Source organism: Numida meleagris, chromosome 1 (assembly GCF_002078875.1).
Source record: "Numida meleagris isolate 19003 breed g44 Domestic line chromosome 1, NumMel1.0, whole genome shotgun sequence".
Classification (NCBI taxonomy): Eukaryota; Metazoa; Chordata; class Aves; order Galliformes; family Numididae; genus Numida; species Numida meleagris.
In genome coordinates, this window is record NC_034409.1 from 116,382,359 (window position 1) to 116,409,009 (window position 26,651).

Here is a 26,651-nt window from a genome sequence, read left to right on the forward strand (position 1 = left end):
GCTCATTTAAGGTCTAGCCTCCGAAAGTAGGGTATCTCTTGGATGAAGGCTATTTTGTGAGGATATATTTTTGTGTTCTGTAGCCAGAGACCCTATCACCAGTTGGGTGAGTTAAATTTTCCCAATAGATGGTTATTGATGTTCCTAATGACTGGGTATCACAAATAATTTATCTGAAGCGGTTTCACTGCTTCTAAGGGCCAACAGCGAGAGGAAGTCAGCCAGCTTCCCCTGACTTCTAGGCTGTGACTGTGATCTCTGTGCAGTACTAAGAAAAGGGTGTGTGCAAAGGGTATATAGCCATCAAGGAGGACTCATGGACTAGTTTAATGGGATGTTCAGCTGGAATATTCCACAAAGAGAGCTAGACCTCAGGTGACGATAAAAAGTCCTTTTCAGATTATTGGAACAAAGAAAAAAGGCTTTAGAGAGATCTTTCAGTGGAAAAACACAAGAAGTGAAAAAGGAGTATTATTAAGGGTAATTATGGAATCTATCTTGGGTTGGAAGAGATTTACAAGGGTCATTGAATCCCACTCCTGGCTCCCTGCAGGACTACCTAAAAATTAAACCATATTTCTAATAGCATTGTCCAAACAGTTCATGAACTCTGATAGCTTGGTGCACTGATCACTGCCCTGAGTAGCCAGTCCTGGAAAGAGAAAGAAAGGGCAGGTGTATTTGTGTCAGGATGTTTTAAGCGTCTCTCCTAACACGTAATAAAAGGTTTCCATCTCTAGCTGAACAGATAACTTCCTGAACTGTTCTCTTGAAGCAATGTGGTTGTCAGCTGCTTAGTGCACAATATCAGAACTGTTCTAGATTCTTATGGCAACGTGAATGGACCTTTGGTCCATTACAAACAATCAATGGCGTTTTCCTCTAATGCTAGCGCTGATCATACTCTCCGTTGCAGTGTTCTCTAACAAGACGTGGCACTATTGTGAAGCTTACAAATAAATATTATTCAACTGCTTTTTCAGGCTATTAATTACTAACCAGCAAGTAGTCCTCAGCACACCTCCCATCTATAATGAAGATACTTTTCTATGCATTATTTTTTTTTCATTATTTACTCCTCTCTAGTTATGGGAGATGGTAGAAAGTCTGTCAGGCTATAGTTATAGTACATAGTTGCAGTCTTCTCCTGTATGTTGTAAAACAAACTAGCTGTCTTCTTTTCCTAAAATGGCTTTCATGCGCTCTTTCCCTCTCAGTGTTCAGTCTTTCTGTTCACAGTGAAGTGGCTATAGTGAACAAGGTGTGCAGTTACAAAAGAAAATAACTGTGGGAAGGACGCGTAGTATCATAGTGATGCTAGAAATACATGTGCTGATGTATGCTATTGAAATGAGCAACTCTGAATTTAGGGTCTGAAATTCCATGACTACTGATGCATTTACAGAGCAATTTCTGCTTTTTCCTATGACTGCGTTGCCCTGTCTTGGATGTTGTGGATAAATAAGGAAGAAGAGAGAAATACAGATGCACGACATATGCAGGTGTCTGAGACTTCATTGTGAGACTCAACTAGTGTACAAACACAGTACGAGAACAAGATCATGTTTGACTGCTGGAACATTTACTTTTCCCAGCAAAGCATTTATTTGCTTTTCATTATTATTAATAAATAGAGAAAGGACACGTATTTGTGTTTTGCCTGCTTGTCTTTCCCACAAGGTATTTATCTTTTATACATAAACCCACAAAATAAACCAAAAGTCAATGTTTCAAAAGAATGCCTGATGGTGAGAAAACAAAATTAGAGCTGAGAGGATTCCTGTAGGATTTTCAATACCTTGCAGCCCTGCAGAGGAGCAGCTGCCACTTCGGTTTGTGCAGTAGGGTACAAGAATGCCCCAAGGCATCACAGGGACTGGTAGGGGTGCTCCAGCATTGTCCACGTTGAAGGACTGATCACACAGTACATGGTGTCAAACTCCACTTTTCTTTCTAGGGCTGTGTCCTCATGCTGTTATGGAGAGAGCCTTGTCTTCTGATTCTCCCAACCTGAGAGGCAAGTAGTTCATTTTTAATTAAGTGATAGTTATCATACCTTGTCCTTAATTTTTGTCTTATGTTGACCATCTCTACTTTCAGTTCTTTTCTGCTGATAACAGTTAAGCGAAAGATGATGTCAGTGTGCTGTGTGATCCTCCTTTCTGATGTAAGTAAGTCTGTATCACGGAAAAGAACACCAGTACACGTTCATCTTTAGAGTAGCAAACTCATCTGTGCTGAGAGAGAAAGTGTGAAGAAGATGATTTGGAGTTGAAGATGGGAGCCTTGTCAAGTGGAAAACTGATTTGAGTCCTGTCTCAGGACAGCTACAGAACAGTAGCAGCAGCTGGGCTGTTGGTGTTGAACAGTGTCACAGGAAGTGGTCACAGTGCATCATTCATGAGGTCTTTCTACGCTGACCCGGAAAACTGGAGAAAAAATGGGGCATGTGGACTGAACCTCGACCATATATATTATTGTTAGCAATGTTACTCAGCACAGCTGTGAGTCAATGCTTTCCCAAGCAAGTTGAGATCCTGATAGGCACCAGCAGAAAATGCTTGAAAAACAAATTTGTCAGTTGGTAGGCCTGGTCTCGCATATGTTATAAACATAAAACATTTCTTGCTGTGGGGATTCTTTCCAAATCCTTCAGGCTAATGATGACACAATGGTGTTTTCACTGGAGACAAGACATGATATGAAGGAAAAATTTTTTCCTTGAAGCGATTAGCTGCAGACTTCTCCAAGTGGTGCTTGCTGAAGGGAATGGCAGCTTTTCATGTGCTGCAGAGATCTGCAGGGCTGCTGAGGTAGCTGTATCTGAGACAACTACTGTGGGTGACATATGGAATGGCTTTATGCAACTACTGAAGGCGCTGTCTTTTGAACTCTGCCATGAATGAAGAAATGCTCTTTGTAGGTTTTCCGCTGCCCTACAGCAGGGGATTGCTGCTTCTGTAACCTTGGTTTTTCTTCCTGGGAAGAACTGTGTGCAGTATCCAGTGCTCTGTCATCAGGATTACATGCTGATATCAACCTGATACCTTTCTCTCTTTCTCTCTACTTTTTCTTAGCATATGGAAGCCACACCTTCTAGCAGCTGCTGTGTCCATCTTTCCCACTCATTTTCAGCCTTCCTTGTATCCTCTTCTTCACCACTCAGTTTCCGCAGTGTGGACAGGCTAGACTCTTCCAGAGCAAAGAGTCATAAAAAAAACTGTAGAAACTAGTATCTAGATGCAATGAGTGCTGAACTGGGCTGAAGAGCATCTAATTTTTCCTGTAATTCATTCAGTGGCAGACCATGGAGAGACAGGATTGTGTCAGTCAGGCATATGCTGGGAGCACGCTGTGGTAGGAGCTGTGCAGTGTCACTGGCAATGAAGTCTGTGTCCCGTCTTTCCCTGGGCTCTGATAAGTTGTGGGGTAGTGAAATGAATTCCTGCTGATCCTTTTCCTCAGGCAGCATGCAGACATGGGCAGTGATTGCTTCATGTCCCATGCCTCCCACCCTGAATACCTGTTATTTCATATGCTGGGTTGCATCTGAGCCTTTTCTCTTTTCTTCACTGATCATCCACAAAGTTAAAAGGTCCTGACAAGGAAGTAATGTATTCTTCTGTGTTCGGAAGCAAAGTGCTGCTGTTCCACAGACCCTTGTTTTTTTTTTTATCACTTTCACAGGCTGTGTGCAGACTGAGTTGGAAGAAGCTTTTCTTGTTCTACTGTCATTTTCTTGTCTCAAGCTGGTGGGGAGAAGTTGCTTGCCCCTACCCAGGAGAGTTAAGCAGGTGCTCGAGCAAGCTCCACACCTTCTACGACAAAGCTGATTGTGGCTTCACGTTCATTGCTATCATCAGACCTTCCCGCTCAGCTGTGTAAAACAGAAGTACATAAACCCATCTTCAGAGATGTGCAACTAAACTTCATGGCAGAACAGACAGTAGGTGAACTGCTTCGTGCTTTCTGGTATAAGACTCAGTTGCTGTTTAGCAGAATTTTTAGTGTCTGGGTTTTAAACTTTCTGGTGCTGCCTAGTATTTGCTTAATGCATCTTGACACTTTTGTTTTGGGGTATTTGGGGCCTGGTGCTTCAGCTCAGATCTTTCAGTTGTTGCCTGAGTGAGAGCGGTAAAAATGTCTGCAAGGGGGAGTTGTATGTTTCTTCTGAAGGCATGTTTATTTGTGAATAATGTCAGGGAACTGGGGTGGGGTCCTGATGCCAAAGTGGATATTTTCTGCAATCTGAGTAGTGTGATTGGGACAGGGGAGGAGGTTGGTTGAGCTGGTTTTTCCAGGGACAGGTAAGCACCCTTCAGGGGAGTTGAGCAGTCTCTGCTGGTGCTTCTGTGCTCTCGTGTAATGTTCAGACAGCCACTAACCAAGTTCTCATCAACTCAAGCCAGTCATTCGTTTTTTGTTAGCCAAACTTAATGTTCTTGGAATCCAATTTATAAAAAGAGAAACAGTGCGCTTACAGTCGCAAGTTTTTGTTGTTGACACAATAGCAGAGAAAATGCCAAGATTCTGGGGGGGGGGAAGTGGGTGTTATTGCAACTGGGAATATCCAAAATCAGTGGAAACTTTTGGCCTTATGTGTCCTGTGCTGTGTATGTGGGCTACGATAATCCTATTTTGCCTAAGGTGTTCTTACTGCATCGGTGAGCTCCCTTGGAAAGGATAAGGGCACCATTAATTTTGCATTCAGCATAAGGGCATGTGGCAAATGGGAAACTGATCCATACGTGAGACAGCAAGCACTAGGTACTAACTCCTACCATCAATCAGGAAAGAAATTAGAAAATGCAACGTATACTTACACAGATAACTGTACAATGCAATGTTTTTCACTGTTACGTGTTTATAAAGTATGTGTGTGAAAGTGTCTCTAAGAAAGAACTTTCATGGGGGGAAAAAATGAAGTATTAGAAGTTAGCTTGCAGCACTTTTGTACCTTGACAGGCTTCAGTCCTGACCTTCCTACGGATTTGGGCAGAGAGAAAAAAGTCTTAGCTGGGGGATAGTGGTGCTACCTGCCTTGATGTCTTATAAGTTTGGCCTCAGCATGAAAGACAGAACAGCAAAAGATCATTCACCTCCAATTGCTGCAGGAAACTAACTCATAATTGTAAAGCTCAGTGTGTCATGATTTCCAGCATGAAAGGGAGACTTGTCGAGTGGGAGTGCCCCCAGGACACCTGCAGAGCAGTGGCAGTGGTTCCTGGGGCTGCAGCAGCTCCCCCTTCCTCTGATGGATGTGGTGACGCTGATATCTATCTCCTTGGTGGCAGGAAGCAGGTAGCTGAGCCGGATGATTTCCCATCACTGCATGTCAGGCCCCCTCCCTGGAGCAGGTCTGGTCGCTTCCTGGGCTCGAGAAGCGACCAGCTGTCACGGACTTCTGTAAAAGATTACAACTCCCTGGCCTTTGGTCAAAACTCAGTCTCAAACAATAGCTGAGCATCTCTGGAAATTCTTGAAACCAAGGGCAATGTGCATCAGCTCTTTTGTGGCACTCATTTTGTAACAAGCTTTCTCCTTTTTTTTTGTTATGTATAAAGGGAGGAAAAGAAAATGGAAGTTTGGTTTATTGGTACGCTAATACATATATATTTTTTTGGCTGGTGATTCTGAATGTACTTGGCCCAATGACCAAGGTGAAAGCAAAATCATTATCACATTTGATCTCTGTGAAATTTTTTTGGATTTACAAAAAACCAAATCTATTGGCTGAAATCAGTCTTGCTTCCTCATCACATTTACCTTCCTTTTAGTGATAATACTGAGTTAAGCAGAATTTTGGTCAAAATTTGGCAAGGAATGTACTCACTGGTCTTCTCAATATGTCTCCGTTATTTGGTATTAGAGGGATAAAGATTGTTGTCTTCACCAAAATGAATTTTTTATTCATTTGTCAGTGGAAAAAGCTCAGACTTCTTACTTTATTGGTAATAAAAATGCAATTTTCCCTTGCTTCTGCTGTGTGTGCAGTATATTTTTACAGTACTGCCTCCATCCTGTTCTGAATACGCTCGGGAAATTGTGACGTACTTGCTCAGAAGCCTGTGGGACTTTCAGAACTGTTTTCTGTTTTGTTATGTTTGGTTTTGTGTGTTTCCTCTTTATAAATTTATGCTGAAGGTGGATTGCAAAGCAATCTCTGTATCCAGAGCTATTGCAAAGAGAGAAATTTTCTTTTCTAGCCAAAACCCCTTCCTTCAATCAGAATGCTAGACTTCTGGTCAGAGTTAATCCTTACGTCTTTGAACTGCATGTCAGAAATCTGCATGTGGTAGCACTACGTCTTTTAGCACATTAAATGCAGTTTTTGAGATTGCTTAGATGTATATAATTTCTCATTTCTCACTGTTCCCTTTGCAATGCAGAACAGCCTTTTCTCTGTTTCTGCTTAAAAACCAGAACGTGTCTTTCATTTGAATTCTCTGTTCCAGTTTTGCAGGCAAGTAACTGTCTTCTAGTTTGCATCCAAGTTGTTTGCTTCCTGGAATGTATTCTTTTTCTCTTCTCCCGAGGCTTCATAGCTGCATTTCCTATATAAGCGTAAGAGTGGAACACGGATCCGAAAGCTCTTTAATCCAGAAAAGCTGTCTTCTTTTTTCTGGTCTAAGTAGGATCTTAGTGAAAGGTCTTAAGTGAGATGACTGAACAAACAGACTTACAATTGTCATTGCTTTTGGGCCACCCTTAAACAACATTAAAATCATTTTCTACGTTGGTCTTTCATTTAGTGTCCTTTTTACCCTCTGGCTACCTTTCTTACCCCTTCTTCCCTGCAAAGGAGGGTTGAATTGTATGCTAATACTTCTGTATGAGTTTCCAAGTCACAGAAGTGTGTATGTTTGCTGAAATAATATGTTTTTTAATTTTAAATCCCTGGCTTGGCATTGCCAGTTACCATATGGAACGAGTTCTAATAACCAGCCAAGATATAAATAAATTCAGCAAGAACATTAAGAGCAAAAAAGCCAAAGAAGTCCCCGATCTTCCAAACAGCCTGTCAGGCATCAGTTTCATTCCAGTTGGGAAGAGAAAAGTATCTAGAAAGAACAAATGTGTGCAATTAAAATGGCAGCTTTCAAAGTTATATATGTGAGACAGACTCTGTCAGAAGATGTTTCCCCCCACCAAGTCTTTGAAATTGTATCTTGTGATCTCTCAACATGACTGTCCTACTGTTCATAGCACTACTGTGAAAGAGTTGAAATTTCAGCCTTCTTGTTGGCTGGTATTGTTGCATTTTCTATGCGCTGGCCTGTGGTTTCTCGTTTCATACACCTCTAACAAACTGCAGTGGCTCCAGAAAAGCACATCATATTGTACACAAGCGTGCATGCATGTCATACCAAATTTCCTACTGATGTTCAGATCTTTGGGAACATGGGGATTATATGGTGTTACACGCAAGCGTTGCAGGCTATTGGTCAGCCTGTGTTCTATTTGTGTAATACTCAAGGATTTTACTTGGAGAGAGCAGAATTAAATCTGGTGAGCCATCTTTGATTTAAAAACAAAACTCTGAATTCAGACTTCTCTTATGTCTTGTTCCAGTTCTTGCTCTTCTTTGAAGGTCTTTGTGAGCTTGGTCTATCTGTACTGCAATAGCAATGTGGTGAATGGCTTTTCTTGAGCTGAAATCAACGACTACCCTTAATCTCCAGAGAATCTGTATTCGCAAGATTCCATGGCAGAGTTATACCACTGGAAAAAAAAACTCTCAGTAATCAACTTTGTGATGAATAGTGGTAGATAAGTGGCAGGGTCAGGCTTACCTGCTCTCTAATGAAGCTGCTGCCAGCGATTCTGTGGAAGTGGTGAATGCTGCCCCAAAAAAACCAACAGCATATGAATGAGCAGCTCAGAGGCCCAGTGAATTCATGGAGTTCACAGCAAAATATCACTTTCTCTCCAGATGGTAGCAAGCTCCAAGTAGCCGGTTCTCATTTCCACACACCGTGACACATAGCCTGAGGTTGTCAGGACTCTGGTGCTTCCAACAGTGCTCTTGTTAGACTAAGTGTTTGCAATTTTCATCATTTTGGGGAAAGAATACCTGTTTTGCTGGAAAGAAATCTGGCTGAAAGCAGGGCTCTGTTTTGGTCCTTTTTTTTTGTGTTTTTTTTTTTTTTTTTTCCCCCACTAGGCTAATACAAAGCTGCTGCTGCTGCATCTTCCTCTGAATGGCCTCAGCACAACACCCTTGGAAACAGGAATGACTCATCTTGATGGGGGTCTTCCTGTTGGGATACTGGAAATAAACACAGTTTCTGCAGGGGACTTAAAGTACAGTTGTTCGGATGATGGAACTTGAGGCTTTGCTGGGTGAGGAGAGGCTGCAATCAGAAAACTGTCAGATGCAGCAGAGAAGCCCTGGGGGAAGAGACGAGCAGAGTAATAAGATATGTCCAGAATGTTTTTCTGTTGGCTTAAAATATCGTGGAAATAGAATATTGGCTTTCAGTTAAATCATGCAGAGACTCGGAAAAAGACTTGGAGAAATGTACAGGCATTGTGCAGGATTGCTACAACAAACACGCAAGATGCTGCAGCTTAGTAAAGGACCCTGACTGCTGACAGCAGTAAGCATCCTGCATATCTCCCTCTACCATGGGCTTCAGGTGTTTGTTAGAGCAAAGTAAATAGCAGGACTACTGAGCAGTTAGTCTTGGATTAAAAGCTCACCTCTTCCCTTCTTTTTCCCTTGCCCTGTTGAGATGAAAGTGAATCCTTAGGAATGTCCTTATTTCCCATAAGTTTATATACACTGGATATCACGTGGCAGATCTGTGCACATGTAGCTATCATTTATTCACTATTTTAGGATTGTTAATCCATTTAGAGCCTCTGCTCATAGGTACTACTGAATATCCTGCAGCACTAAACAAATGGCTGATAGCAGATTTCTTTTTGTGCACAGAAATTTTGCCTTGATTTTTTTTTTTAAAACTGAGCTATTGCTATTAAAGGGAAACAAAAAAATGCAAATTTTTTCTGATAACTATCAGAGCCTGTCAGTTCTCCTCTGCCTGATATCTCATTCTGCTGCATTGTCCTTTTAATTTTTGCAGCATCTTCTGTTCCGCACTTGTCTGTCCATCCCCTCTGTGGCCTCTGAGCTTGAGATATACCGCCTAGGAGAGAGGAAAAGCATGTAAGACATGCAGTAGGCTCTTCTGTATCATAAGAACGAGCTCCCAAAATCAATCTTGTGGGAAAGATTTTCACAGAAGAGGCAAATGTTTGACTGTTCTTCCTAAGATGGAAGCATAAAATTCTGGAATGCTTTCTTGTCTTCCAGCAACTGGCTGCTGGATGTTGAACCGTAAAAGAAGTTCCCTGATTCGAGCCCTGGGAAGATGTTTTCCATGTACGCTGTAAAACCATGCTCATAAGCCATTGCACTAGGCATGCTGAGTGCATACAGTAACTGGAAGATTGTTGGAATATACTTGAGCTCTCAAATCTATATATGACTTTTTAGCGCAGTGTTCTGTTACTATTGGTTTACTCCTTCCTTACGAAAGTGTTGGAAGAAATGTGTGGCAGATGTATTTTGTGGGGAATGCTGCTGTTTCCCAGCAGGATGCTTGTTCAGCCTGCTGTTCCATCTTGCCACTAGGGAGTACTTTGAGGAATTGACCATTATTAAGGTAGAGGAAAGCCTGGACATGAAGACAAAAGGCTTAAACTTCATAATTTACAAACCCAACGTACAAAGGAGTGCTGATTTTTGGAGAAAGCTTGTGCTGAGATGCTAGGACCTTATGCCTCTAGGGGAAAGAGGAGTTCTGTGGTGCAGTAAAACCCACAGAAATTCCTAGTGTGCTGGAAGCTACAATGCAAATGCTGCTGGTGCTGTTAATGTATGCATGATAAAATCAGTATTATTACTATCATTAATCATTTGCATTATAGTTAATGTAGGTACAGCGAAAGCCTACTGAAAAATAAGAGTTAAGTAATGAAAGGAACAGGTATTACACAATCATTGTACCTCAGCAAAGCCCAGTGTCATGGAATTTTACCTGTCTGTATGGAAACTGCTGAGTCATGGCCTGAACCACTGATTGAGCACCTGGAGGAAAGACTCAGTCAGCCCTGGGAGCACAGGTGAAGACAATTCACCTGTGCAACCAGAAGGGGTGGAGCCTGGCTCCACCCCTCCTAGGCCTCATTTAAGGGCTGACTGCCCCTGAGGAAGGATCTCTTCTTGGAGATCCCTCCTTGGTGGGAGCCTTTCCCTGCGAGCCCAAAATCTTCAAATCCAGGTGACCGCTCTATTTTCCTTCCACCTTTTTTGTAACGCTATTTCTATTGCCTTAGTCCTTCTGATCGCTACACCATCCCACAACAAAATTATCGTAGCATCAGCCAGCAAGTGCAATTGTATGGTTGTTATGTTAAATACTGCTCTATGCTTATATACTAATTGCAGAATGACTGAGTAAATACAGACATAACTCAGAAAAAATGTTTTAAAACTTGACAAGGAAAAATACAAGTGGTGCTTTGTAGTCTCCCAGTAGTTCCTTTAGATCGGATTTAACTTTTTAACTCATGGAGATGTGTGAGGATAAGTGTCTTGCTCAAAGGTCTGTTTGATTTGTCTAAAAATGGAATTATTGCTCTTTTCTCTGTTAAGTGGTCCATCCTGTATCGCACTGCTATCAAGTAACAATGCAGTCTGTATCATGAATATTAAGGTTGGATTCTTAAAATGTAGCATTATTTATGGAGTCTTGTTCCATAAATACCTTCATAGGTGCTTCTATTTGAAATCTACCAAGCCATAATTTATATTTGAGGCATTCAGTATTATCTTAAGTGTGGAATTCAAATTTATATTTATCAGAAATTCTGAGGAGAAAATCTGTGTAACAGTGCTGCTTCATATCTTCCAGTGATTGTGGGGATGATTTTTTTTCATGGAGAAATTTTTGAGAGCTTGTATAACACAAGCTTCCTTTCTCTCTGGCATAATTAATTTTATGGCAAGATGTGGAAGATGCATTTCATTCAGTGTACTCAGAAATACCTCCCTTTTAAGCTTTTGCATACTAACCTATTCCATCACTGAAACTCAAAAAACACCTCATTAGAGCAACAACAAAAAACTTCAGATTAAATATTCTCCGAAGTAAAGGAAAATTTGACCAATAATGTTCCAGTCTAGTTCAAAGGTAAAGCTTTAGTTAAGACTCCTTTAGAAAATTACTGAGGTGTTTTTTTTGTTTTAAGACACAATTCAAAGCAGAAGCAACTTCAGACTTCTTCAAAGAGGGAAAGAGAGAATTCATGGTGAAGTACAGGATAAAATACTACTTTTCTCAGGTGTAGAGGATGTATGGGTCATTAAAACAAAAAAGATTGTGTGTAGAAAAAGAATGGACTTCAGTAACCAAAAGAATCTCAACAGCAGCATTGTGTCTCTGAGTCTCTCTAGCTCTTTCATCTTAGTTTAAGATTAGTAGCACACTGGATAATTGGCTTTGGCAAGTGAATGACATTTCTCTGCTTACATCTTCCTGATTCTTTCATCATCCCAAGAGAGGGTTAAAGTAATCTTTTTTTTCTTAAATAAAAAAAAAGATAAAATGTTTATATTCCCTATCTAAAAGGAAGAAAAAAAGACAAATAATAATTTCCTCTACTTTTATTGATGTCATGGTATGTGATTTGAGATCTCTTGAAGTAAGTCTTGAAACACCTTACTTCCAAGTAGTGTGGACTCTACCTCCATAATGTCTTGGTTCTCATGATATAAATAATTGAAAGAAGAAGGTGCATGTACCCTTTGGGATCTCAGGCTGTGAGAACCAGTTGCATTTCATCTGAATGACACTGTGCTGACTGTAAATAGAAGTGTTTTGTTACCTGGATTTGTACTTAAGGCTTTACGTTTTACTTTATATATATATATACATATTTTCCAAATCCTAATGACTGAATGTACTATAATCATGAATGTCAACAAAGAAATGAAGTTCAACTGTGATAATAGTTACTGAGTTCACCTAGTGTCTAGTTTCTAAGCAGCAGGTTGGGCATGACTATTACTGTTTGCCAAGATCAAAATACAAACAGGAAAATCTCTCAAATAACTCAGGTGAAATTAGTAGGAATAATTAGTAGGATTGTTGCAGAATGACTGATAGTACTACTGTTCCTGTTGAAATTGGTTACAAAACTCCTGATCTCTCTCTATCAGAGAAGAAACTGGCTTTTTGGTTGGTATAACTGGTGCACATAACAGTCTATGTGATGGCATCTGTTGTGCAGGTGTTGCCGCAATAGGAAATAGTAAGTTACTATATATGCCTTGACCCTTATATACCCAAAGAAAAAAAGAGAATTTACATTAAGATGTTTCAGACTTTCATGATAACAACTACAAGAATCCAACCCATCTTCCTCCTTTTTTTTTTTCCCCCAACAGCTTTCATACTGTATCACCAGCTTGAGTGCAGTACCCCCCAACTAGTATTAATGTTGTCATGCAAATGCTCAAGTGCTTGCACACCTTTTTCCATTTTACTCAGTTTTTCCAGTACTATCTCTAAGCTGTATGGAAAGAAGGGGAGAAATTACTAAAATGATGAAAGGTCAGGTAGTTTTTAACGTGAAGGAAAGTTATTTGCAAGAAATATAACTTTCCACTTCAGACTTTTAAAATGAATTCGTCTGAAGTTCTAAGTAAAGCAGTACCAATATTCTCATGAAGTACTCAGAAATGTTCATTTTGAGTCAAAAAGGTTGACAAAATCTTCTTTTAATTCTCCCTCAAGCTCTTGGTGTTTCCATACCATGCCTAATGAAAGGGGAAAGAGGAAAATGGTAGAAATAGGACTTCTGAATAGGACTCCTGGTTTTCCAGGAGTTTCTCATGTGTGGGGCTCCAAGCATGAGAAAGATGTGAAGCTGTTGGAGCAGGTCAGGAGAAAAACAGAGGCTGGAGCATCTCTCTTATGAAGAAACGTTGAGGGAGCTGTGCTTGTTTCTCTTGGAGAAGAGAAGTCTCTGGGGAGACCTCGCTGCTGCCTTCCAGTACTTGAAGGGAGCTTATAAACAGGAGGGAGTTGATATTTTACATGGTCTGATAGCGATAGGACAAGGGGAAATGGCTTTAAACTAAAAGAGGGGAGATCTGGGTTAGGCGTTAGAGGGAAATTCTTCACTCAGAGGGTGATGAGGTACTGGCACAGACTTCCCAGAGAAGCCGTGGATTTCCCATCCCTGGATGTTGGATGGAGCCCTGGGCAGCCTGATCCAGTGGCTGGTAACCCTGCTTATGGCAGGGAGTTGGAACTAATTGATCTTTAAGGTTCTGTCCAACCTAAGCCATTCTTTGATCACTCCTCAGTGTGGGTGGCATTCATTTTGGCAAACTTTACTACAGCCTGGAGGTGTCTACCTCTCAGCTATTCTAGGTTCCATGTTTCATCAGTTGAGAAAAGTAGTCTCTTTTAAAGCATGACTCATAATCTATTTCAGACACCTACTCCTGGATAAGACGTCCATATAGGAGGCAAGGGTGTCTGGCTCAGATGTATACATCTGTGCTTGGCCAGATGAATCTTACTCAATATGTCTATGTTGCAGACTGCCAAGTAACAAGATAAATTTAGCAGCAAAGAGCTCTGTGCTGCCACAGCAGAGTTTTCAAAAGCTAAATCAGGTATTTCTAACTCTACCATGTAATTTACCATACGATGGTGTCCACCTGACATATCAGGATGCCTCATAGAATTCATAATTCAGGTGTCTTGTTTTCCATGACTGCTATCTCTAATTGTAGCCATGGTGTGGCTGGGAAGCTCTGGAAAATACTTAATTTGCAATATGAGGCTAAGGAAGCCAAGGTGTTTCTGTACATCTATGATGTATCTAGATCTGGTAGGAGTTAGGGGATGATACAACTTATGTAGTGGTCAAACTATTAGTCCTGTTGTAGTTCTGATGTTTTAAGGTCCGAAAATGCTGCCTATCCAGAGAGGTGAGGAAGCTCAATCTTCTCAATTTGACCAAGAGAAGATTAGCACATTACTTTATCATGGTGTAAGAACTGCTACAAAGAGACAGTTCTGATACAGGATGACAATTTAATCTAGTGAATGAAAGCATGTTGACACTCAATCTTTAAGTAAAACCAGATTAACTTAGGCTACAAAAAAGGAACATATTTTTAACAGGCTAAATAACTGCTGGAATAAGTTTATTAGGAGTTTAATAGATTCTTCTTGAAATTCTTTTAAATCTAAATATGATACACCAAAATGAACTCCTACTGCTTTAATGAAGGAATTAAACAATGAAGTGCTGTGGCCTGTGAAGTGAGACTACGCTTTGAAGATATCCCTTCTAGCCTAAATATCTGTTTAATGGGCTGAACACAGTACCAGCTCCAAACGTCTCATAGTTCTGGGAAATGTGCATTTCGGAAAGAGTTGTGCAGCCTTTCCCATTTCCAGTGCAATCACTATCAATCAGCTGGTCCTATCTTCCTCACACTGCGATCCTTTAATAGGTTTTTTGATCTGAGCATATGCTCAGTGAACTAGCTTTCTGTGAACTGGACTTGTTATGTAGAAATACAGATAAGAGAGCTGTGGAAGCAGAGTGTACTGGAGCTGAAAGTCATGACTGCGAGGTATGTGAGGTTCTATGTCCTGGTTGTAGATCTGAGATGTTTTAATTCTAATTCTCTCCTAGATTTTTTTTTCCCCACTGTTTTGTACCAGAGTAACTTTGGTATGCCAAATATAAGCCTCCCATTCAATTTTGGCAGAAGGTGGGTACTCCTTTTATACTTCAGGCAGCAGATGTAGGTCTCCATGTTAGGAATCTAGTCTATCTTGGCTTCTTTTAGTAGGGAAAAAAATAATCAGAATTCATACTTCCCACCACTCTGAAGGATGCTATGGTGATGACTAAAATTATGGGATATGAATATTTTCCAAAATTTTAATAAATGATAGGTGCATCTATCTCCCCTCCCCCACCTTCTCTTCCTTTCTAAAGCATACCTCTATACCTTCAGTGCCAATGCTCATGTGAATTTGTCTCTTTCCCTCTCTTTCTTCCTCAGACTACATCTAGACCGAGGAAGATCTTGGCCATGCCTGAATTTCTCATCCTCTGAGATAAATGTTTCTCCTTTTTGAATATTTTTAGCATACACTGAAGTACAGTGTTTAAAAAAAAAAAAGAAGCATAGTTTTAAAATTGCATGTGGTCCTCTTGATTTTGTTTTGTAGATGTTCTCCTTTCCCTGGACAAAGCATGAAGGGCATGCATTCGAGATGAACTGTGAAAGATGCTTATAATGTGTTCCTCTGTCTTTACTGAGATGCTAAACAGGGGAATACATCTTGGAAGATGTATTGCAGCCAGAATATGTAGCCACTAGAGAAACGTGGAGGCGCACTGATCATATGAACTAGTTTCTGAAACTAAAATTTGTTTTAGAGTGCAAGCATCTTTTGGTTTTTGCACAATTGGATTTTCTACTTTGTAATTAAAATAAAAGCACTTTTGCAGAAAGGAAAAACAGTTTAAAAAAACATATAGAGGGGGAAAAAAACCCCGTTGTAGTTAAATTAAAATTTTTTTTCACTGCTCTCATTCGTTTCTCTTTGACAGAGTGGAACTATCAGTTACATACTGCAATAGCAGCACTCTGATCTGCATGACTGAGGGGTTTTGAAAAACATGATGTCTAGAAGGCAGACCTTTTGCATGAAGGGTGCAGATGACACTGCATCTAGAAGCTGCACTCCTGGTCTGTGTGAAGGACTGCTGCCATGCCAGAGAAAAAGTGCTGCCCCTACTCTCCCCTTGCAAGCCCCTGCATTCTGTGCATCCCTCTTTGTCTCACTCTGGGTCCAGTCTCTCAGCCCTCCTGGCTGCCTGAGGGTGAGCCAAGGTTCCAGTTCACTTCATGCCTCCTTCTGCTCAACAGTGAGGAGGTGGATGAATTCTTAAGTCTCTTTCTTATACTTTCTTTTCCTAGGGGTACTCTTTTTCCTTACCAAAATACCTTTTGATCTACTTCTTGCAGCCAAAACATTCATGAAATGTGCATTGCCCCTTGCAGTGCTCTTACTCCTTGCTGTCAGCTTTGAAAAAGACAGCGATAACTAAAATCTGTTGTGGTGTTGCTGAACAACAGTAGAGTTTGGGCATTAGAGTGATTTTCTGGTGAAGTAAGGCTTACACTGCTATATTCCATGAGATGGAATAGTGACAAATCACAAGAAATAACGATGTACAGCTGAGAATAAAATTAGATGTGATTGTGCTCCGTTTATAGCTATATATGGGAATACCACAGGAGATGTGCAAGAAAGAGGATAGAGTTAAGGCTTCCACTGTAATAAAAGAGCAGTTCAACTTCATAGAGTTGGAGTTTTCAACTCTTGAATTAAACATATACTGTACATTTTACTGCACTAAAATAAGCATTATGGCTATACATCAGATTTGGAGGCTGATGTGAATTGCACCATTAAACACCATCTTTGCATTTAGATTTGTAACTGCTATTCTGTCAAAACATAACTGCATTTTTACTCCCCCTTGCTTTACAGAGCCAGTTCAAAATTAGGAGAGGAACTTATCTCGTCTTTTTAGCCTGCATATTATCAGCCAACATTGTTAGTAACTTGGGAGTCATCTATCCTAAGTTTGATGTTTAAGCCTGAGACAGTCCCCTAAGCTCCGTTTGTAGGCAATGGAGTGAATAGACAACTCCAGAAGGTGATGCCTCTCATGCCAAGTCAGCTCAGATAAGGGAGATTAATTGCTCTTTACAGGTGCTTTTCTCAACTGTCAGCTAGAATAAAGGACTAGGCTAGGATTAGATGTTTTTTGTTTATTTGTCTTTGTTAGATGTCTCAAGTAAAGAGGATAAACTGATATTTTGTTGTGGATCAATGGAAGAGCTTTCAGGTTATGTTAATTTTCATAAGATAAAGTTAATTTGTTATCATTGCAATTCTTTGTAGTAATATCCTTGTTCTGCAAAAGAAAAGATTCAGGGGAGGTAAAGAAAAGGAGCAAAACCTTGAAATGACCTAGTGTGGGGTTTCCCAGCATTTGCTCAGATATCTCTCTCAGTAGCAGTAACAGCCCTTTCATACAGGAGAGAGTCCAGTAGTGGGTCACCAAGGTACTTGGGGCCTAAAGCACCTGGACTACGGGTGCTAACAGACTTATGGCTTTCCTCATCAACAGTATAGACGTCTTCAGTGAAAAAGACAAAGATGGCTAGTAACAGCTGATGCCTGCTTAAAGAACAGTTCTAGGGATAATAGAGGCAGTCTTCCTGGCAGAAGCAAGCAATGTGGCAAGGGAAAATGGCTACAGCCTGAGGCTTGGAAGGCTTGAGGTAGATTTTAGGAGAAGCTGCATCACTGGGGCAGTGGTATAGTACCACTACCAGAGATTGTGGAGTCTCTGCCCTCTGGACTGTTCAAGTCAAAGCCATGGTGGAGCTGCTCTGGTGGTTTTCTTTTCTTTACTCTAACCTGGAAACCAATCTCTTCCTCAGTAGTTCTACCCCTCAGAATCTGCAGCCTAACCCTGGGCTCCCATTCCCAGCCCTGCTGCATTTCAAACTCCATGCAGCAGGTCCTCCTGAAGCGTCACTGCAATGTGGTACTTCACTGCTACTGTTCCTACATCATGGTCAACTTTCAAATTGCTCTTTATATCACTATATCGCTTCCAGTGAGGCACAGCCCTGTGACACCTAGTTTCAAATTCCTGCCATGCAGAGTATCAATCAAGGACCTGAAATCAGATTTCCTATATGTAATGAGAATGTGTTTTAATGATTAATCTATTGTCTTTTTACAGGGAAAATCAGAAATGAACAGTCCTTGGAGACCTTCTGCAGGTCGTAGCTTTTCCCAGCTGGGAAGCTGGTTTGTGGGATGAAAAAACTGTTAACTTTAGATGCAAGTTGGGATTGCAGAATCTTAATTTCCTGTTGGGAAAGGTACCCCATCTAAAAGTAAGCTACTTCCTAAGTCTGGTCATTTTGAAATGATAGCAACTCATAAGCTTGGAGGATTTGAGAGGAAAACTAATGAAAGATGAGAAATGGGGTTAGGAAAAGCGCTATTTTACCATTGCTATTCAGCATGAAAAAGCACCTTAAAATCCTTTATAGCTTCCATTAAATAATCTTGAAATTTTCTTCTATGTCATTAATCCCAACCTATTTTAGGAAATACAAACAAATGCTACTTCTTTTGAATGTTATCACTTTAATCCCTCTTCACCTTGAATTCACTCTAGGAAATGATGTTTCCCATTGAAGGATGGGAAAATAAGTCCATCTCTTTGATATTAGAGTGAAGTTATTTATTAATTTTGTTTCATTAGTGGTATAATTCCTCTTGACTTGCAGCCTAAGCATTGTATGATGTATATTTTTAAATACCAATTTATCATGTTGAAGGCTTGGAGAAATGTGTGGAAAAACTTAAGTCTTTTTCTTCACTTGTCCATCAACCTTATACACTGTTCTGGTTCTTTACCCTAAGAGAAGTTATATTATATTTTGCCAATTTTAAACTGCATTTTTATTTTATTGATGTAGCCAGTGACTGTATTATTTGCAGATCGCTAGCATTGTGTTGTGGTTCTGAAAGTTTTGCATTGTTGCCAGCAAAAAATACCAGTAAAAATGTATGTGTCTTAAAGGTAAATAGAAATCTTACATAGTCTGTTTGTTCTTAAAGCAAAAGCATACTGGAAGTGTCTTCGTCTTCCTTTTTCTGAGCTTCATCAACTCAGCAATGTTTGTCTTATATAGTTTCTATTTGACTTTATAATGATCTTCCTTGCATAGGAACATTCAGGCTTCAGAAAGAGGGAAAAAAAGAAGCAGAAGTGTGGTTTTTTTCTTTTGTGTTTCACAGAACAATGTGTTAGAAGAGAGTAAGGAGAGCCAAACCCTTCCTGGATAACACCAGGTTGGAGGAATTGTTCGTAGGTTGAAGGGTTGGTCTTCTATTCAGAGGCACCTGCCAGGCTGGCTGACATGGGTCAATGGGGTCCTCTTGAAGCTAAATAGGAGCAAAGACCTGTACCTGGGATGGAATAACCTATCTGGCAGTACAGCCTGGGGGCTGGTGGGCCATGAGTGAAATGTGGGCAGAATGGCGCCTGCTAGAGCATGGTCATAAAACGCAGTAGTCATGAACTTCAGTAGTTACTGTAGAGGAATAACAGGGCAGGTAAGACAGCACCTGTGAAGACTGAGAAGATAGGACACTGTTAGAGTTGTTTTGGTGTCTAGAACAGATCTTCATGAAAGCTCTTCTGACAGCCTGACTCTTGAAACTAACAGATGTAAGAGTGATGTAGTCAGGAGATTTCCTTCAAAAGGGAAGGGAATAGTGGAGATGTGTAAACCAATCGAGAACTGTGGTTCAGATTAGCTTGCTTTCCTGCTGAGGTCTTGATTTCTCTCCATGAACTACAGATGCTATGTAGGACAACAGCTTCTAAAAGGGGTATCCATGTTTATAAAGCTAGGCAAGGTGAATTTGGGTAAGTTCTAAGCTGAGCTTTGTCAGTAATACTGCAGTCAGGATTAAAGCTCTAGAGAGTTTACATTTGCATTTCACGCCCTTCTCAACTACACCCTTTTGGCACAGCCTGGATTTTAATGACTCACCACTACACTTTTAAATGTCAGTCCTGGACTTGTTAAATTGCATCCCTTCCTCTTCAGCAAGGAAACTAATCTATTTTAAATAATTAAGCTTTAAATTTACTCTTTCCCTTTTCTTAAACCTAGAATGCTGCGGTTTGAGAAAGACTATGCCTGATTGTTGCAAGTGCATGGTCCTTATGTGCCGATCAGCAGCAGTAGCAACAGTTATTGACTGAATATGAGAGGTGAGGCCAGATTTGCATATGAAAATACTGTGAAAATGTGAGGACAGCTACCTCAGCTATCAGCTAAACCAGGATTGAGAGTGCTGTTTCAGAACCATATCTAATGTGTTTCGTGTGCACTAACAGAGCCAGGAGTAAGGCCCTATCTTGTTTGTCACTTGCCATTGCTTTTTAGTTTGTTCTAAGGTCATCTGTCCTGTCTGCCATGATGTTGATAGTTAGCTAGTGCTAGAGCCACAGGAGTGGTGGAAGGTTATCTTCTGTAAGTGCTCATGTCTGCCAGCACAGAGCTGCTACTCTGGCAACAGATCAAGGGAGATTTGGTGCCTCAGGCTCTTCCAAGTGCATTTGTGCTGTGGTTGAACTGCCTGGGCATGCTCTGAGAGGGTACTTAGCCCAGCAGATCTCACGGTGACTGACAGGCAAGCTTTCAGTGCATAAAAGCATAGAGGAGCCATGTTTTTGGTGTATTAGGGGTTGTAACCACTACTGCAGCCAAAATGTACACACAGTTAAACAAAGGCAGACTGCCACCCTAGGTGTGTCCTGACTGGGCTTTTCCATTCCCCCAAGCCTGGGTAACAGTGCTGTCCTTTTCTCTCCCTCTTCTTTTTTAGTGTCAGTAGGATTCAGATATGAAAGGAATGGAGCAGCATCCAGGGTGCTTGTTTTCAACTGTATCTAGATGTGGGCAGTGAAGATCTTGTGATCTCCAGTGAAGTCTAACAAAAAAAAAAAACAAAAAACCCTGCAGCTCTAATAGCTGGTGTGTTGTGTCTGAGTTTCATTTTAAAAGGATTAACTACTACAGAACGGGGACGAAACTCTGAAATCATGACCCAGCTACATGCATTATCTGCTAAACTGGAAGATAATGAAAGAGCATTCATAAAATGTACTGTTTCTCTTAGTATTTAAAAATAAAACATCCTGCGTTGAACATCTGAGATGAGAAGCAATTTACAAGCACTGATACGTTGCTATTCTCAAAGCAACAAGGCTGTCTACATCCTCTTGTACACTCTGCATTAGGATACAAAGGATTGTGCTAGGATTACATACTGAGTGACTGCTAGACTGTTTTTGATCTGTTGCACTGCTTAGAATTGAACATACGGGAAACACCTCACAGTGTCTTTGTCATCCCTTGCTCCTCTTTGCTGAGGTCTATGGCACAACTAGTAGAAGTAGATATGACTTGGATGGTGGCATAATGTGTGTGTGTGCTAGAGGGACTTGAAACAGAGCATCCTTCATGGGAATGGACTGTCTTCAGGGAGCCCAGCCTGGGAAGGGCTGAAAGTTGCATTGTGTTATCCTTGATGGCATACTGACAAGCAGGTAAGGATGGAAAGCATAGCTGGTCCCCACTGTGGAGTGACTTCTCACTCTTCTCCCACCATAGATTTTTAATATAAGGATGTTTACCATGGAAAAGGAGAAAGGAACTCTAATGGCTACTCAGGTTGGAAGGATGCCCTCTGGTCCCACCCAAGTGTCCTACTCATATGCTGAGATTAGCGTTGTCCGGCCATCGTTCTGGGGTTTTACATGAAATATGTAGAAAACTCAGGTGGAATTTATGTGAGGGTCACAGTGGGTGCTGCACAGTTGGCCACACAGTGGTCAGTCCTGACTCAGCACTGGAAGAGATGCAGTGCAGATTTGGAGAAGGTACTTCTGCCTGCAGCCCTTCAATGGGAAGCTTTTGGGTCAGGCACTCATGGCCAAGGAGCAGCATCAACTGATCTGAAGCTGGGTGTCACACAGCAGTGGGTTTAAATAGTTTTTGCAAGAGCCAATTAAGAGCATGGTGTTCAGAATCCTTGAGGAGCACTATATGGAGAACAGCAAACACCTGTCAAACTCCATTTTGTATTACATATTCATAACTTGTTAGAGCAGGTCCTGCTCTGTTGCTGTAATGACCTTTGTGTGTTCTACATTTATTGTTCTTTGTTGCACAAAGGCAGCACTGCCAGCTGCCAAAATCCCTCATGCAGTTGTAGCGGTTTTTGTCCCAAAAGTGAAGAAAGGCCTGAATGTTTAGTGTAAAAGGAAGTGTGTTTATTGCCAGCCTTGCTGTACAAACTGTGTAGCCACAGCATAGAACAGGCAGGATCTATTCTGCCAGAAGTGTTGCCACAAAGACTGTGTTTTTCCTAGAAGTGGAAATCAGATGAACACACTGAAAGAAACCTTGTGCAAATGTCTGTCACATCTTAGCCAAATTTACAACCTCTGAAATAGCTAGTTTTCTGGAGCCTCAGAGGCTTAGTGTGGTAAAGTCATTAGAACAACTGCTAATGAGTTAATTACAGTGGATTCATTAGTTAAAATTGCTGCCAGAAACTTGAATGTTGGAGATAACTCTCTGCTGGCAAGTGACTTATGCTGCTGGACAGACCTTTGTCTGATTTATGACTCTCCCCACAACCAAATGGAGTCCTTGCCTGATTATCCCAATATTCAGTTCTAGTTTTATCTTATTTATAAAAATTAACCTTAGGTTTTGTAGAGACTTCCTATGTGCTGCAAGAGCACTTAGAACTACTGTCACTGAGCTATTTCTGTGATTCTTGTTTGAGAGGGACCTGCCTGTATGACATCTCTTCCTCTCAAATATAGACGGATATCAATCAGCCGTGAAATCAGAGGCATTGAGAGGTGTCCAAAGAAAAATACATCTTATCCATATCCTTTGAGGATCATTTTGTGTGAAACAACAAGGATTTTGCCAACAGGAAGAAAAAATAAATTGTTATTTGAAACTTGAAATCTTTCCTTGTGGGAACCCGCTTAAAATCACGTGGTACTTAAAATGTATATTTAGATCTTTTTTGGCTTTTTATGCAGTGGGTGATTGGGAAATGTAAACAGATACACTGGTCTCTTTCTTATAAATAGCAAACATATATTCAAACCTCCTAAAGCCACCAAAACCAATTCATATGCCAGGTTTCAACTTTGCCAAAATGTTTTTCCCTGACACAAATTTTAGATGCAAGAGTTGAGTCCTTTGGAGGCTTCAGGTTTCCCAAATTCTTCCAGTAAATCTTCTAGCTGTTGTGCCAGGTTTTGTTTAAATACTTTCTATTAACTTTTCGATTAAGCTCAATGAATATCTTCTTTCCACCTTGGCTCAGCAAGAAAAACATTTCAATTTCTCTGCCGTCTGGATAGATATACCCTTGACCTGAGGGTTTAATCATTATTCAGGGTCTGACAAGCTCTTTCATTAGGAGAAGGAATTGATACGGAGTCTGTTTTTTCTTCACTACAAATCTGTTATTTCAAACACCTACAAAATCTCTTTTCTCTGAACAGAGTAGGAGTCTAGTTTTGCTCATAGTTCCACACTTGTAGCCTGCACTACATCTGTAAAAGTTTCTCTCGTCTTTAACTTAAGATCACACTAATTACGTTCCTGCTGCTGACATTTTCATGGGCTTTTGTTGCCTCTCTCCTATGTGTGCACAGGCACGTGTGCAGGAAGTACTGAGTCACTTGTAGAGTTCAGTCCCTGGGGAAAACCCGTCTGTCCCATCTTTCTTCCAGCTGCTTTAGTTAGCTGAGTCTGTGTAAGTATATAATTCATATGATGAACTATTAAAATTCTTTTTCTTACCTTTGTCAATTTACTACTTTTTAGAGAAATACTTCAGGTAGTGGTGAATCAGGAAGAAGGACGTACCTGTCTTCAGAAGGCGCTGAATTGTCCTTGTTCCAAGGAATCATTATCTTCTCTTGTAGTTAGTTAGGCTTCTACAGTAGGCATTTTATTGTGATTTCTGTAGCACGCTTAAGAAAGCCATGTAGAACTTGCTTGAAGTACCTAATGTGTTTCAAACTTAGGGCTAAACAGGGTTTTAAATTTGTTGTATAAATTGCTTGGATCTTGAACATGAAAAAAGAGGGTCAACATTTAAGAGCAATAGTCTACACAGTGAGAATGCCAATAGAATGGCATTCACACGTGGCTTCCATCTAGATGTCACTGTGGGACTCTCAGCAGTCTTTGAAAGGTCATGGCAAGAAGGAGAGGTTACTGAGGACTAGAGGAAAGAAAATGTCACCTCTATCTTCAAGAAAAATAAGAGAGAGTATCCAAAGAACTTTGGCCTGGCCAGATTTGTCTTGACAGTGGAGAAGGTGATGGAACAAATAAATCATAGAACCACAGAATACTTTTAGTTGGTAGGGTCTCATGCAGATCATTGAGTCCAACTCCTGGCTCCATGCAGGACCATCCAAAAATCAGACCATGTGGCAGAGAGCATTGTTCAGATGCTTCTTGAACTATGGCAACTTCAGACTGTGACCACTTCTTTGAGGAGCCAGTTCAGGGCCTGACCACCCTCTCAGTGAAGAACCTTTTCCTGATAACCTGGAAACCATTTCAAAACATGTTAAGGACAAGAAGGTGCTGGGAAGTAGTCAGCAGGGAAGAGAGAGCTTGGGAATCTTATCCATTTGCATAAATATTTGATTGGGTTGGAGTTGGGAATTAAAGAACACATAGCCAGACACTTCTGCGTGGTGCCCAGTGACAGGCTCAGAGGCAGTGGGTGCAAACTGAAACACGGGAAGTTGCATTTAAACATTTACTCTAAGGTTGATCAAACACTGGCACAGGTTGCCCAGAGATGTTCTAGAGTCTCCATCCTTGGAGATGCTCAGTGTGTAACTCAACATGGCTCTGAGTAACCAACTCTAGGTGACTGTGCTTCAGCAAGCAATCTCCAGTGGTGCCTCCCTGACTCAAGCAGTCTGTGATAAAACAGTAAGATCATTTTTGCTTTGTTTCTTTGCAAAAATGATGCTGCAATCCAGGCATGTATACCAGTGAAGGTTCATCTGCTGTTGACGTCTTTGACATTTTATAGTTCAGTCCAGCAGCTGCAATATCCACACTCATGTTGAACTGACAAGAGCAAAAGGTATCTACTTACTGAAAAGGTCATTTCTGGTATCTTTTTGCTTGTGCCATAAGCAGAAAGCTAATCCCTAGAATGCCTTAACTTCAACCTTGTGTATGTGTTTGTGTTTTTTTTTTCCCCTTTCTCTTTCCTACCAATACATTTCTCTGTCAAAAGCTGGTTCATGAACTCCTAAAGGGAAATGCCTACCATGGGTTTGGCTGAGCTACTCTGATCTATCATTTTGGAAAAGCAGCGGGGCTGTCTGCCACTGTCACATTAGCAGTGCATTAGAATTTGCTGGCAATAATAAAGCAAGCTCCATTTGCACATTTGCTAATAGTTCTTCCACAGCCACTGTTATTTTCTTGATAAACTCCGGTAAATCAGTGGGATGACAACTATTATGCCATTTACTTGCAATTAATCAGTAGTGCTCTTACAAAGTGCTTTGGTGGAAGCTGCAAGGTAGTTGCATGTTATTGATCGCAAGAACCACTGTTCCTGATGATACATTGCCATAGCTATGGCTGCATTGCCACTGTCAGTGATGCACAGTTTGTTGGTTCTGTCCCAGAGGTACATACATTGCTGATTCCAGCAGTGGAGGATGTGCACTATCATCACAAATACAATTTTTTGAGATAATACTATGAGACAGTGTCTGTAGCGGATGCTATAAAAGTGTTAGTAAGGAAGAAGAGAAGAAAGATTTATTTGTTTGAACAGAGGACTGTATGACATGACTGTAAAGCAAGCCTGTACCTGTCCTTCTTGGATTCATACTGGCTGGCATCTCTTTGTGTTGGGTTTGTAATTAAGCTCAAATGTGGGGGTTTGTACCCTAGATGGGATGCTGCTGGAGTAAAGCCATGGGCTGTGGGCCTCCAGTCTTTAATCTTCAGAAGCTGCCCTCCTGGAAAGGAAGATGGGACTGTGGCAGCTCAAGGTCATAGTCTTCTCTATGGCACATTGCACACCTTCCAGCTGATGTGTAGCCAATATCTGGTTGATGACTTTGTGCTCCTGATGCAGATGGTAAATATGCCACAGCTGGGGCCAGGTTGTATGGCTTTCAGCACAGTTTTAAGTCCATACTTCACACCTTGTTATCACCTTTGCATAAAACTTCAGTGTGCAGACTTTTAGTCCTAACTGCTAATACTCAAACGTTTCAGGCTTTCCACAGGGAAATGCTGTATGCCTCCTGCACCCCACAGAAATGGTAGGGCCTGAGGGAGCATAGCATTTTTGGAGGTTGGATTATGTGGGCCTTCAGCTTCCATCCGTCCATTTTAGTAGCTTCTGCGGTAATATGGAAGGCTGCCACAACACCGTATGAGAAGATTTTCAAAGGTGAAAAATGCTGTCCATGGGAATAAATGAAATAAACTTCAGCTATGCAGAGCTGAGTCTGTGGCATGGGATTTTTCATATGGAGAGTTATTTTTTCCCCTGTCTGATAGTGTGAAATGTTTCAGATTTCATTTCAGAGAAATTTTCATTAAATAGTCATAGTCAGATATCTGTTAGGTGGTGGGTGAAACAAAGTTTATGAACTGATCCATATCCAGAAATGTTATTAAAATCCAAGAATTTTATAATATTGTGTTGCACAGATACCAGTTATTGCCAGTCCCAAGCATTTTAATGCAGGCTAGGCCTCCAAAGTCATGGTTATTCTTTTAAGTGGAAATTGCCATAAGCATTTTCAGCAGCAGCTATGAAAATACTGTGAAAATAGAAATATGTGATTTTGATTCAAAAAAAAAAAAAAAAAAAGTTGAGCTAACCTCTGTC

At 40.8% G+C, this 26,651-nt stretch overlaps 2 long non-coding RNA genes across 2 annotated transcripts in view; both read left to right on the top strand.

Moving 5' to 3' along the window:
• Nucleotides 2,099-4,482, top strand: LOC110404516. Its single transcript, XR_002442297.1, has 2 exons — nt 2,099-2,167; nt 3,688-4,482. It is a non-coding gene; the product is annotated as an uncharacterized LOC110404516 (long non-coding RNA).
• Nucleotides 24,646-26,651, top strand: part of LOC110404508 — a 160,593-nt gene continuing 158,587 nt past the window's right edge. Inside the window, exon 1 of the long non-coding RNA XR_002442296.1 lies at nt 24,646-24,715. This is a non-coding gene — a long non-coding RNA (uncharacterized LOC110404508). The remainder of the gene's footprint in view (nt 24,716-26,651) is intronic.